The following is a 12722-nucleotide window of genomic DNA, read 5'->3' on the forward strand; positions in this document are numbered from 1 at the left end:
GGAGGATGAGCACACCAGTCACTACACACTAATAGAGGATTTGCTTTGGAATTACGTTGCTAAAGTCTTTGTTGTTTTGCGGAAAGACAATCGAGCAGGAGAGGACTCTTTAAAGTAGAGACACTACATACTGATATACACCTGAACATCAGCAGGAGAGGACTCTTTAAAGTAGAGACACTACCTACTGATATACACCTGAACATCAGCAGGAGAGGACTCTTTAAAGTAGAGACTCTACATACTGATATACACCTGAACATCAGCAGGAGAGGACTCTTTAAAGTAGAGACACTACATACTGATATACACCTGAACATCAGCAGGAGAGGACTCTTTAAAGTAGAGACACTACATACTGATATACACCTGAACATCAGCAGGAGAGGACTCTTTAAAGTACAGACTGCTACATACTGATATACACCTGAACATCAGCAGGAGAGGACTCTTTAAAGTACAGACTCTACATACTGATATACACCTGAACATCAGCAGGAGAGGACTCTTTAAAGTAGAGACACTACCTACTGATATACACCTGAACATCAGCAGGAGAGGACTCTTTAAAGTAGAGACACTACCTACTGATATACACCTGAACATCAGCAGGAGAGGACTCTTTAAAGTAGAGACACTACATACTGATATACACCTGAACATCAGCAGGAGAGGACTCTTTAAAGTAGAGACACTACATACTGATATACACCTGAACATCAGCAGGAGAGGACTCTTTAAAGTAGAGACACTACATACTGATATACACCTGAACATCAGCAGGAGAGGACTCTTTAAAGTAGAGACACTACATACTGATATACACCTGAACATCAGCCGGAGAGGACTCTTTAAAGTAGAGACACTACATACTGATATACACCTGAACATCAGCAGGAGAGGACTCTTTAAAGTAGAGACACTACATACTGATATACACCTGAACATCAGCAGGAGAGGACTCTTTAAAGTAGAGACACTACCTACTGATATACACCTGAACATCAGCAGGAGAGGACTCTTTAAAGTAGAGACACTACCTACTGATATACACCTGAACATCAGCAGGAGAGGACTCTTTAAAGTAGAGACTCTACATACTGATATACACCTGAACATCAGCAGGAGAGGACTCTTTAAAGTAGAGACACTACATACTGATATACACCTGAACATCAGCCGGAGAGGACTCTTTAAAGTAGAGACTCTACATACTGATATACACCTGAACATCAGCAGGAGAGGACTCTTTAAAGTAGAGACACTACATACTGATATACACCTGAACATCAGCAGGAGAGGACTCTTTAAAGTAGAGACACTACATACTGATATACACCTGAACATCAGCAGGAGAGGACTCTTTAAAGTAGAGACACTACCTACTGATATACACCTGAACATCAGCAGGAGAGGACTCTTTAAAGTAGAGACTCTACATACTGATATACACCTGAACATCAGCAGGAGAGGACTCTTTAAAGTAGAGACACTACATACTGATATACACCTGAACATCAGCAGGAGAGGACTCTTTAAAGTAGAGACACTACATACTGATGTACACCTGAACATCAGCAGGAGAGGACTCTTTAAAGTAGAGACTCTACATACTGATGTACACCTGAACATCAGCAGGAGAGGACTCTTTAAAGTAGAGACACTACATACTGATATACACCTGAACATCAGCAGGAGAGGACTCTTTAAAGTAGAGACACTACATACTGATATACACCTGAACATCAGCAGGAGAGGACTCTTTAAAGTAGAGACACTACATACTGATATACACCTGAACATCAGCAGGAGAGGACTCTTTAAAGTAGAGACTCTACATACTGATATACACCTGAACATCAGCAGGAGAGGACTCTTTAAAGTAGAGACACTACATACTGATATACACCTGAATATCAGCAGGAGAGGACTCTTTAAAGTAGAGACACTACATACTGATATACACCTGAACATCAGCAGGAGAGGACTCTTTAAAGTAGAAACTCTACATACTGATGTACACCTGAACATCAGCAGGAGAGGACTCTTTAAAGTAGAGACACTACATACTGATATGCACCTGAACATCAGCAGGAGAGGACTCTTTAAAGTAGAGACACTACATACTGATATGCACCTGAACATCAGCAGGAGAGGACTCTTTAAAGTGAATAAAAAATGGACCAGCGGAACATTTGTGGACGTATCTTATAGCAGAAGAAAGCCACTCAGCGTTGATCACAGTTTCTGGAACAGCTTTAATGGAGAGAGCCAGGTAATGATATCAGGATTACCTGTGACCTCTTCCTTTCTCATGCAGGCAGCAGAGAAACGCAGTAATCTTGTCTTCCATTAACTGAGTCGAACGTTCTGCCACACCGGTGCAATGACACATTTTTTAAAGTGTTAACTGAAGCCAACGCGAGGTCACGCAGATAACGTTTACCACGAGGCCGAGCGAAATCAATTCAGAGGAAAACGGAAGCTGCTGCCTTCCAATTACCGGCAGAAAAGTGATTTGTATGCAAACGTGGAGAGTGGAAGAAGTTCAGATCTGTGTGTTTCTCTACGGCAGATGTGTTCCTGAAAATGTAGCACAGCGCGGTTTTCCCCTTCCTGTAGTGTGCTATTTAGGTTTTAGTGCATGCTAATGGTCTGTAAAGTCTAAAATCCCTGTGTGCCCTCCAGAGGAAGCTCAATTTTGATATCGTTGTTACAACAAATCCAGGGAAAGATGGGAAATGATTTACATTTAATGCGGTTACTAGCCTCAAGAAGGAGGGGAGTTGAGGGTTTGTTAAAGTAAGGACGATGAGTCTCCTAAAATTGGGACATTTTGAAAGACATCAGCATTTCCATTCTCTCCTGTGTTATTTCCCCCGCTGTCATAACCAAAAAGTACTTTCTTTTTGTTGCTATGAAACCCCGGGCCATGTCAGTGTGACTCGCCAGATTGAGCTCTGGGTGAAGATGTTTTCTGGGAGACAGAGAGGAGAGGAACACTGCTGCACACGCTGCCTCCTAAAAACAAAAAAACAAGCGAAAGGATTTCACAGGGACGACAGAGACGTATGCGCTCCTCCTGAAGTGGTCCAGACAGTGAGTCATGAGAGGGTAAATCATGCAGAGGGTTGATGGATTGCAGGTCCGGCTGATTTGCATGATTAAAGTGGCTTTGTAGGGACACATGGGTGAAAATAGACCAGCTGATACGTGAGTGTTCCTCCCTTTAAACGGCTGCTAACTCATTACTGTAGTACAACACATTGATGCTGTTAGGAAAACACCCTTTTGGTTCAGACAGGTGAAAGACAAAGAGATGGGACTGTTAATTACTGGGAGAAATCACACGGGATGGGGCTCAGTACATGTTTATTTTGTAAGTGCAAACGTGCAACAAAAGGCCCAAACCTCCTCCATCAGGAGGAACTGCAGCTTCAGAGAGGATGCAGATATAGAAACCAAATCAGAACTCATGCAGAAACATCTGCAGCAGCTCTTCAACACATGCAGCATCTAGAGAACATTCAGCAGAGGAGACATGAGCAGCGTTTCGATTTCCTTTTTGTCGTCTACTTTTTCTCCTTGGTCACCAAATGTTCTTTTCTGTCAGTAATCAATGTGTCCAATAACCAGGGGTCAAATATCTGCAGTGACATCAGAAGGAGTCACGTGATCACATCGTTAGAATAAGACCAGAAAACATTTCAGGAGAACAACAACAGAGACAGAGACAGAGACAGCTTTATGATCTCCAGCTGTGTGCGTCTCTCTTTAGTGTCCCCTGGTCTCCAGCTGTGTGCGTCTCTCTTTAGTGTCCCCTGGTCTCCAGTTGTGTGCGTCTCTCTTTAGTGTCCCCTGGTCTCCAGCTGCATGCGTCTCTCTTTAGTGTCTTCTGATCTCCAGCTGTGAGCGTCTCTCTTTAGTGTCCCCTGGTCTCCAGCTGTGTGCGTCTCTCTTTAGTGTCTCCTGGTCTCCAGCTGTGTGAGTCTCTCTTTAGTGTCTCTGGTCTCCAGCTGTGTGCGTCTCTCTTTGGTGTCCCCTGGTCTCCAGCTGTGTGCGTCTCTCTTTAGTGTCCCCTGGTCTCCAGCTGTGTGCTTCTCTCTTTAGTGTCCCCTGGTCTCCAGCTGTGTGCGTCTCTCTTTAGTGTCCCCTGGTCTCCAGCTGTGTGCGTCTCTCTTTAGTGTCTCTGGTCTCCAGCTGTGTGCGTCTCTCTTTAGTGTCCCCTGGTCTCCAGCTGTGTGCGTCTCTCTTTAGTGTCCCCTTGTCTCTGGCTGAGTGCGTCTCTCTTCAGTGTCCCCTGGTCTCCGGGTGTGTGCGTCTCTCTTTAGTGTCCCCTGGTCTCTGGGTGTGTGCGTCTCTCTTTAGTGTCCCCTGGTCTCCAGCTGTGTGTGTCTCTCTTTAGTGTCCCCTGGTCTCCGGCTGTGAGCGTCTCTCTTTAGTGTCCCCTGCTCTCCAGCTGTTGCGTTTGGTCTCTGCAGCTTTTGGTAAACGCTGCTCACGTTTCTTGAAGCTGAGGAAGATGTTTCTTCTTTTACGTGTTTTGGCACACTTGAGTTGTTATGTGCATTGTTTTTGCAGCGCGTTGTTCCTGATGGAAGTATTCTGGGATGTTGGGATGGATGTCGGCCACCATAGCGATGAAATGCATGTGAAAAACCGCCTTTAAGAAAAAGTCTGATATTTTAGGAACAGTTTCCCGCAGACAGTTGGATGACTGGATCAATATTTCTCTCAGGTCTGTATGATAATTAACTGTTGATGAATTTTAGTCACGTAGGAGCAGAGGGGATCCCTGACAGAGCTTTTCTCCCCCCACTCCCTTTGCTCCCCATGATAGATGAAGCTTTTGGGAATAAACGCTGCACTTCGTCACCTTGCTGTCATACGAGCTGAATCAATAAACTCTCTTTTAACGGAGGCCACAGGCAGCACACTATGACGGATTACACTCAGTAAATTGTCCTAATTCCTGCTGCCTCCCCCCCCTCTCCCCCAACATGCCTCACATGTCTCCATTTATTGGCAGTGACTGTGTGTGAGCATTTCAAATTTAAACCAGACAAACAGGAGTGGAAAGCTCATGACATGTACAGAGGGTTCTGATAGGGAAATGCATGCATAATTAAATTGCACCTGCTTATTTAAACCTGTGGGTGTTTGTATCGGTATGCATAATTAATATATATGTGTGTGTGTGTGTGTGTGTGTGTGTGTGTGTGTGTGTGTATGTGTGTGTGTGTGTAGGGAAGAAGGGCAGCTGTTCCTTTGACTTTGCCTGCCAGCAGAGGCCGAAGAACCCTGGAGGAAGCAGGACGCCTCACGGAACGTCGCTTTAACGCCACTGAGCTCAGAGCCTGTCGCATGAAGCCCAATTTAGTGGAGAAAGGGAGATTACAGAGGACAAGGTGTGCTCGCTCTGTCATCACCTCTGTGTGTGTGTGTGTGTGTGTGTGTGTGTGTGTGTGTGTGTGCGTCTAACAATTTGAATGTGTATTTATTTTCTTATGAAAAGCAAATATTCTCTATTTATAAAGATGAGAAAAATCCTCCTTAAAATGTGAACCTTTAGCAAAGTTGCACTGCTTTCAGCTTATTGTTTTTGGTGTTCGAGAAGTGTTTACAATAAAGCAATGGTCTGTGAGCGTTTTGAATCTTGAGTTGGACATTTCAGCTGTTATTGTTGTTTTTTCAAACCAATAGTACTGTCCTATGAGACTTCACTCAATAAGTCCCACTGAAACCAGCAGACGGAACCAATTAGACGTGGTGACGGCATTCGGAAACAGAGACACGTCGGATCTGACCCGGGGTCAGCATTAGTCAGTCGTGTCATCTACAGCTACATGTTTGTTATCTGATGCAGAAATCAAGCTTTGTATGCATGGTCTCTGGCATGGTTTTAATGTGGTTTGGTTTTGTGGGGTTGTCAGTTGGTTTTTGTACGGTAGCCCTGAAGGTCAAACCACAACAACACTTCAAACAGCATAAAAACATTTGTATTTTTTAATGTGTTTCTGAAAGGTGTTGACCTTCAGGGCCACCGTACCAATCCCAACTCCAAAGCTTTAATTGAGTGTGTTGTGAAATGTTTATGAAATAGCTTTTAGTTTTTTGAATGTAGTGTTTTGACCTTCAGGGCCACCGTACGACCTTAAACACAACAAATGTAGTTTCTGTGATTTTTTGTTGTTGATTGTTTTATTGTTTTGAGAACTGTTGTGTTCAACCCTTTAGGATCACTGTACTAATACCAATTTGAAACCCAGCCAAATCAATGTTTTGTGGAATTAATTGGAAAGTTTTGGTGTTTTGTGAGATTTTGTGAGATGTTTTGACCTCCAGGGCCACCGTACTTTTGGCTGGAAACTGTCTGGCAGCACAGGCTGTGTTTTCTGTGTCGACCTGCAACAGTTATCCACGAGTGCCTTCAAAAACAGCGTGAATTAGTAAGTGAGCTCTCATAGGACCGTATAAATGGATGACTGCAAAACACCAGACCGGCAATTAGACGAGGTGACGGCGCCCGGAAACAGAAACATGTGGGATGTGACCCGGGGTCAGTGTTAATCAGACGTGTCGTTTCAGGCTGAGTGACTCCTGCTGTCTCACGCCGCTGCTGTCACAATTACGGTTTCATTAAAAAAGTAATAAGTGCAGCTGGCAGCCGTAATGAACAATGAGATTGCCGATGCGCTGCTCATAACAAACTGTATTTCCGTGGAGAAAAGTGGCGAAGGCTGCAGATAAATGGAGGAAACACAGGGATTTCAGCCTTTGCAGACCATTCACATGCACCAAAACCTGTACAACACACTACAGGAAAGGGAAAAAGCAGAATAAGGCCTCATTAAGTAACATTTGATTTGAATACCGTGTGGAAGTAGAACTTTTTCTTTAGTAAATGATACAAACACTTCTTCCCCTCTGCTTGTGTGTGAATCTGTACCTCTGTGTGGCGCAGCTATGCCGGTGAGATTACAAAAAGACAAATTGAAGTTACTAAAGTGTGAATAAATCTCTTGCAGGCGTATGTGATTCATCCTGTGTTTTCAGAGCAAGCTTCAGAAGTGTGTGCAGCACAGCGAGGTTCCAGTGTGTGCAACGGGAAGATTAACACAACAATACTCTTCCTCTCCTCCCCTCTGATCTGAGGATGAAATTGCTTGGCCATCAGTGGTAGAAATTAACGTTTTTTGCAATTTCCTTTCGGCAAAAGCAATGCATATATACCGAGTGATAAAGTGACTCACATCATGATTCGTCGTAGGGGTGAAAGACCTTTGGATCTATTTTAGCAGCACAAAGAAAGATGATATCTGGGGGAAAGGTGAACTCTGACTGCAGAGCGGAGGAAGGTGGGGGTTCCAGAGCTGCGATTCTCCACTTAAAGAAAGCATTTGGCTCTGGAAAATACTCGTATAGAGGGGTTCAGGAATGAGTCCTAAAACCAGGAAATAGGTCAGCCAGCATTGGTCAGGAGGTCAATGGTTCTCTGAATGTGATTTTGGTTGTTAGCCTGAAATAAAGTGTGTGGTTTAACCCAAGCTGAAGAGGTTTCCAACGTTTTGTTAAGACCATGCCTGTGTATTCTACTGTGTGTGTGTGTGTGTGTGTGTGTGTGTGTGTGTGTGTGTGTGTGTGTGTGTGTGTGTGTGTGTGTGTGTGTGTGCGTGTGTGTGTGTGTGCGTGCGTGCGTGTGTGTGTGTGCGTGGTGCATTATTGTCTCCTGCAGCTACTCCATCTCTTCACTAACCAGCAGACTGAGGAAATGCCTGATCCCCTCTTCCCTTGGTGTGTGTGTGTGTGTGTGTGTGTGTGTGTGTGTGTGTGTGTGTGTGTGTGTGTGTGTGTGTGTGTGTGTGTGTGTGTGTGTGTGTGTGTGTGTGTGTGTGTGTGTGTGTGTATTACAATGCATGTCCTTTATACTGTGTGTGTATTGAAAACAGTACAAGGCAGAGTCTTCTATATCTTGGCCCTTGTGAAAGAGAATCTGAACTTCAGTAGGAAACAATTACAAAAATAAGAATAAATCAAAAGCGTTTTTCTTATTAATCTACATATTAAAGAATCACCTTTGAACACAGGGGACTACTGCGTTTCCCCCCTGAAATATAATGCGATATATATAAAACACGTACCCCAAAGAATAAATGTTGCATGGAAATAAAAACAGCTTCAAATATCTGTGATTTCTCCAAGTGCCTCCCGTTGAGACCGAAATGCATTATGTATCATTTGAGTATTGTGCGGCGCTGACAGCAAACGGCCCATCAGAGAGAAGCACGTACAAATAAATCACAGCAACACAGGTTTTACTGCGAGAAGGAAAATAACAAAGAAATAGAAACACAGGGCGGGAAAACCGAGGGAGAAATAGGGCTGATCAGAATGTGACCCTGCAAGACTCTGACACACACTCGGTATGCTTCAGGAGTAACCCCCCCCCCCTACTGACCATTACACATTTACATTCCCTGCAGCGCTCTGTAAATATGTTGCTCCATACACCTCACAATATTACATCAGCTCTACATGAGGCGAGTTCATTTATACAATCAAGGGGAAGATTGCTTAGAAAGCTGGCTGGATTTTTTAGCAAACTTGGAATACATAAGGCAGGATATCTGAAACCGTCTGGTGGCCAACAGGTGCCAACTCTTCCACCAGGAGAAACACACAGATATTTCAGCCGGGTTCTTGGTCACGTTGGTGCCGGGCCCCCAAAACAGTTGCACACACAAAAATAACAAAAGGTGAAAAAAATGATGAGAAAAGAAAATGTTGGCGACAAAAAATAGTTGTCCAGCTTTATGATTCTGAACGCCGCCCAGCGCTCCGGTCCCAGTGCGTCTCTCTTTAGTGTCCCCTTGTCTCCAGCTGTGTGCGTCTCTCTTTAGTGTCCCCTGGTCTCCAGCTGTGTGCGTCTCTCTGTAGTGTCCCCTGGTCTCCAGCTGTGTGCGTCTCTCTTTAGTGTCCCCTGGTCTCCAGCTGTGTGCGTCTCTCTGTAGTGTCCCCTGGTCTCCAGCTGTGTGCGTCTCTCTTTAGTGTCCCCTGGTCTCCAGCTGTGTGCGTCTCTCTTTAGTGTCCCCTGGTCTCCAGCTGTGTGCGTCTCTCTTTAGTGTCCCCTGGTCTCCAGCTGTGTGCGTCTCTCTTTAGTGTCCCCTGGTCTCCAGCTGTGTGCGTCTCTCTTTAGTGTCCCCTGGTCTCCAGCTGTGTGCGTCTCTCTTTAGTGTCCCCTGGTCTCCAGCTGTGTGCGTCTCTCTTTAGTGTCCCCTGGTCTCCAGCTGTGTGCGTCTCTCTTTAGTGTCCCCTGGTCTCCAGCTCTGTGCGTCTCTCTTTAGTGTCCCCTGGTCTCTGGCTGTGTGCGTCTCTCTTTAGTGTCCCCTGGTCTCCAGCTGTGCGCGTCTCCTTTTAGTGTCCCCTGGTCTCTGGCTGTGTGCGTCTCTCTTTAGTGTCCCCTGGTCTCCAGCTGTGTGCATTTCTCTTTAGTGTCCCCTGGTCTCCAGCTGTGTGCGTCTCTCTTTAGTGTCCCCTGGTCTCCAGCTGTGTGCGTCTCTCTTTAGTGTCCCCTGGTCTCCAGCTGTGTGTGTCTCTCTTTAGTGTCCCCTGGTCTCCGGCTGTGTGCGTCTCTCTTTAGTGTCCCCTGGTCTCCAGCTGTGTGCGTCTCTCTTTAGTGTCCCCTGGTCTCCAGCTGTGTGCATTTCTCTTTAGTGTCCCCTGGTCTCCAGCTGTGTGCGTCTCTCTTTAGTGTCCCCTGGTCTCCAGCTGTGTGCGTCTCTCTTTAGTGTCCCCTGGTCTCCAGCTGTGTGTGTCTCTCTTTAGTGTCCCCTGGTCTCCGGCTGTGTGCGTCTCTCTTTAGTGTCCCCTGGTCTCCGGCTGTGTGCGTCTCTCTTTAGTGTCCCCTGGTCTCCAGCTGTGCGCGTCTCTTTTAGTGTCCCCTGGTCTCCAGCTGTGTGCGTCTCTCTTTAGTGTCCCCTGGTCTCCAGCTGTGTGCATTTCTCTTTAGTGTCCCCTGGTCTCCAGCTGTGTGCGTCTCTCTTTAGTGTCCCCTGGTCTCCAGCTGTGTGTGTCTCTCTTTAGTGTCCCCTGGTCTCCGGCTGTGTGCGTCTCTGTTTAGTGTCCCCTGGTCTCCGGCTGTGTGCGTCTCTCTTTAGTGTCCCCTGGTCTCCAGCTGTGCGCGTCTCTTTTTAGTGTCCCCTGGTCTCCGGCTGTGTGCGTCTCTCTTTAGTGTCCCCTGGTCTCCAGCTGTGTGCGTCTCTCTTTAGTGTCCCCTGGTCTCCAGCTGTGTGCGTCTCTCTTTAGTGTCCCCTGGTCTCCAGCTGTGTGCGTCTCTCTTTAGTGTCCCCTGGTCTCCAGCTGTGCGCGTCTCCTTTTAGTGTCCCCTGGTCTCCAGCTCTGTGCGTCTCTGTTTAGTGTCCCCTGGTCTCTGGCTGTGTGCGTCTCTCTTTAGTGTCCCCTGGTCTCCAGCTGTGCGCGTCTCCTTTTAGTGTCCCCTGGTCTCTGGCTGTGTGCGTCTCTCTTTAGTGTCCCCTGGTCTCCAGCTGTGTGCATTTCTCTTTAGTGTCCCCTGGTCTCCAGCTGTGTGCGTCTCTCTTTAGTGTCCCCTGGTCTCCAGCTGTGTGTGTCTCTCTTTAGTGTCCCCTGGTCTCCGGCTGTGTGCGTCTCTGTTTAGTGTCCCCTGGTCTCCGGCTGTGTGCGTCTCTCTTTAGTGTCCCCTGGTCTCCAGCTGTGTGCGTCTCTCTTTAGTGTCCCCTGCTCTCCAGCTGTGTGCGTCTCTCTTTAGTGTCCCCTGGTCTCCAGCTGTGTGCGTCTCTCTTTAGTGTCCCCTGGTCTCCAGCTGTGTGCGTCTCTCTTTATTGTCCCCTGGTCTCCAGCTGTGTGCGTCTCTCTTTAGTGTCCCCTGGTCTCCGTTGTGTTGGAGCTTCTTGCAGCGTTTGGTTTCTGCAGCTTTTAGTAAACTGCTCATGTCTCCTCTGCTGAATGTTCTCTAGATGCTGCATGTGTTGAAGAGCTGCTGCAGATGTCTCTTCATGAGTTTTGGCACACTTGTGTTTCTGAAGCTGCAGCGGGTTACACCTGCACCTGTCTGGCTTCTGGAGTTATATCTACTGCACTGACGTAAAATCAATACCCGAGTCTAACTCTTTCTTAGAAGTGCTCCTTTTTTTTACTCATTGCTCAAAAACGTTCCTTTGTTCCTATGTTGTGATTTACTCATTTAATTTTGAGGATGAGCCAATGGTGTTCAGTGAGTTGCATGGGAGGGGGGGAACGTCAATTCATGTTCTATGTGTTTCCATGTATGTGTTCATCCAGCAACACATGGGAAATAACTGTTGTTAGTAATGATCCGCAGTAAATGCTCTCCTCCTGGAGTCGTGATTTTCTTTTGACTTCCTTAAAAATACAGAAATTATTCTCAATTGTTTTTTTGTTATCGTGTTTTTATCTCTTGAAATGTTTTGCACCTGTCTTCCTCTCTGTGGCTGTTGCAGCAGCACTAGAAATAAATGGTGTTGTAAGAATCCATTCAAAAATAATTGCTCCTTTTAACCTTTTCTCTTCGCCTGCCTTTCAGTAACTCCCCTGTGATGTGCCATCAATTTATTCACAGAGAAGCCTCCGTGCTTTCTGCAGCGCTCGCTCATTTTACACCCAACACAAACAACATCCTCCTGAGTAATTAATGCCATTGAGTGGAGTAAAGTACATTTACTCAAGCAGAGGTAAATGGTGTACTTTTACTCTACTACATGTATGTAATCCCTTTAGTTGCTAGGCAGATTAGGATTAATGAAGGTAAATATAATCTCCCTTAAATCAGACTTTAGTTCACCTGCAGTAAATCCAGCAGCTACCCTGCAGTATACAAAGCCATTCGAACTAGCTGCACCTTTACCAGCTCTGAGAACACTTTAATGATCAATCATTATAAAACATATCAGAGATATTATTCAGAAATGGACCAATCAGACAATGACTACTTTTACTGTCGCTACTTTAAGTACATTTAGAGGAGAGTACTTTCTACTTTCACTGGAGGAACATTTAGAATACTTTTACTGAGACAGAGTATTCCTACACTCTGGTACTTCTACTTTACTCAAGTACAAGACCTGAGTACTTCTACTTTACTCAAGTACAAGATCTGAGTACTTCTACTTTACTCAAGTACAAGACCTGAGTACTTCTACTTTACTCAAGTACAAGACCTGAGTACTTCTACTTTACTCAAGTACAAGACCTGAGTACTTCTACTTTACTCAAGTACAAGACCTGAGTACTTCTACTTTACTCAAGTACAAGGTCTGAGTACTTCTACTTAAGTACAAGATCTGAGTACTTCTACTTTACTCAAGTACAAGACCTGAGTACTTCTACTTTACTCAAGTACAAGACCTGAGTACTTCTACTTTACTCAAGTACAAGACCTGAGTACTTCTACTTTACTCAAGTACAAGACCTGAGTACTTCTACTTTACTCAAGTACAAGATCTGAGTACTTCTACTTTACTCAAGTACAAGACCTGAGTACTTCTACTTTACTCAAGTACAAGATCTGAGTACTTCTACTTTACTCAAGTTCAAGATCTGAGTACTTCTACTTTACTCAAGTACAAGACCTGAGTACTTCTACTTTTACTCAAGTTCAAGATCTGAGTACTTCTACTTTACTCAAGTACAAGACCTGAGTACTTCTACTTTTACTCAAGTACAAG

At 45.3% G+C, this 12722-nt stretch overlaps 1 protein-coding gene across 1 annotated transcript in view; it reads right to left on the reverse strand.

Annotated features, from left to right (window-relative positions):
* The window catches only part of tacr1a (tachykinin receptor 1a), a 46700-nt gene that overhangs the window by 10302 nt on the left and 23676 nt on the right, over nucleotides 1-12722 (reverse strand). The gene's annotated exons all lie outside the window — the stretch shown is intronic.

Source organism: Eleginops maclovinus, chromosome 12 (assembly GCF_036324505.1).
Source record: "Eleginops maclovinus isolate JMC-PN-2008 ecotype Puerto Natales chromosome 12, JC_Emac_rtc_rv5, whole genome shotgun sequence".
Lineage (NCBI taxonomy): Eukaryota > Metazoa > Chordata > Actinopteri > Perciformes > Eleginopidae > Eleginops > Eleginops maclovinus.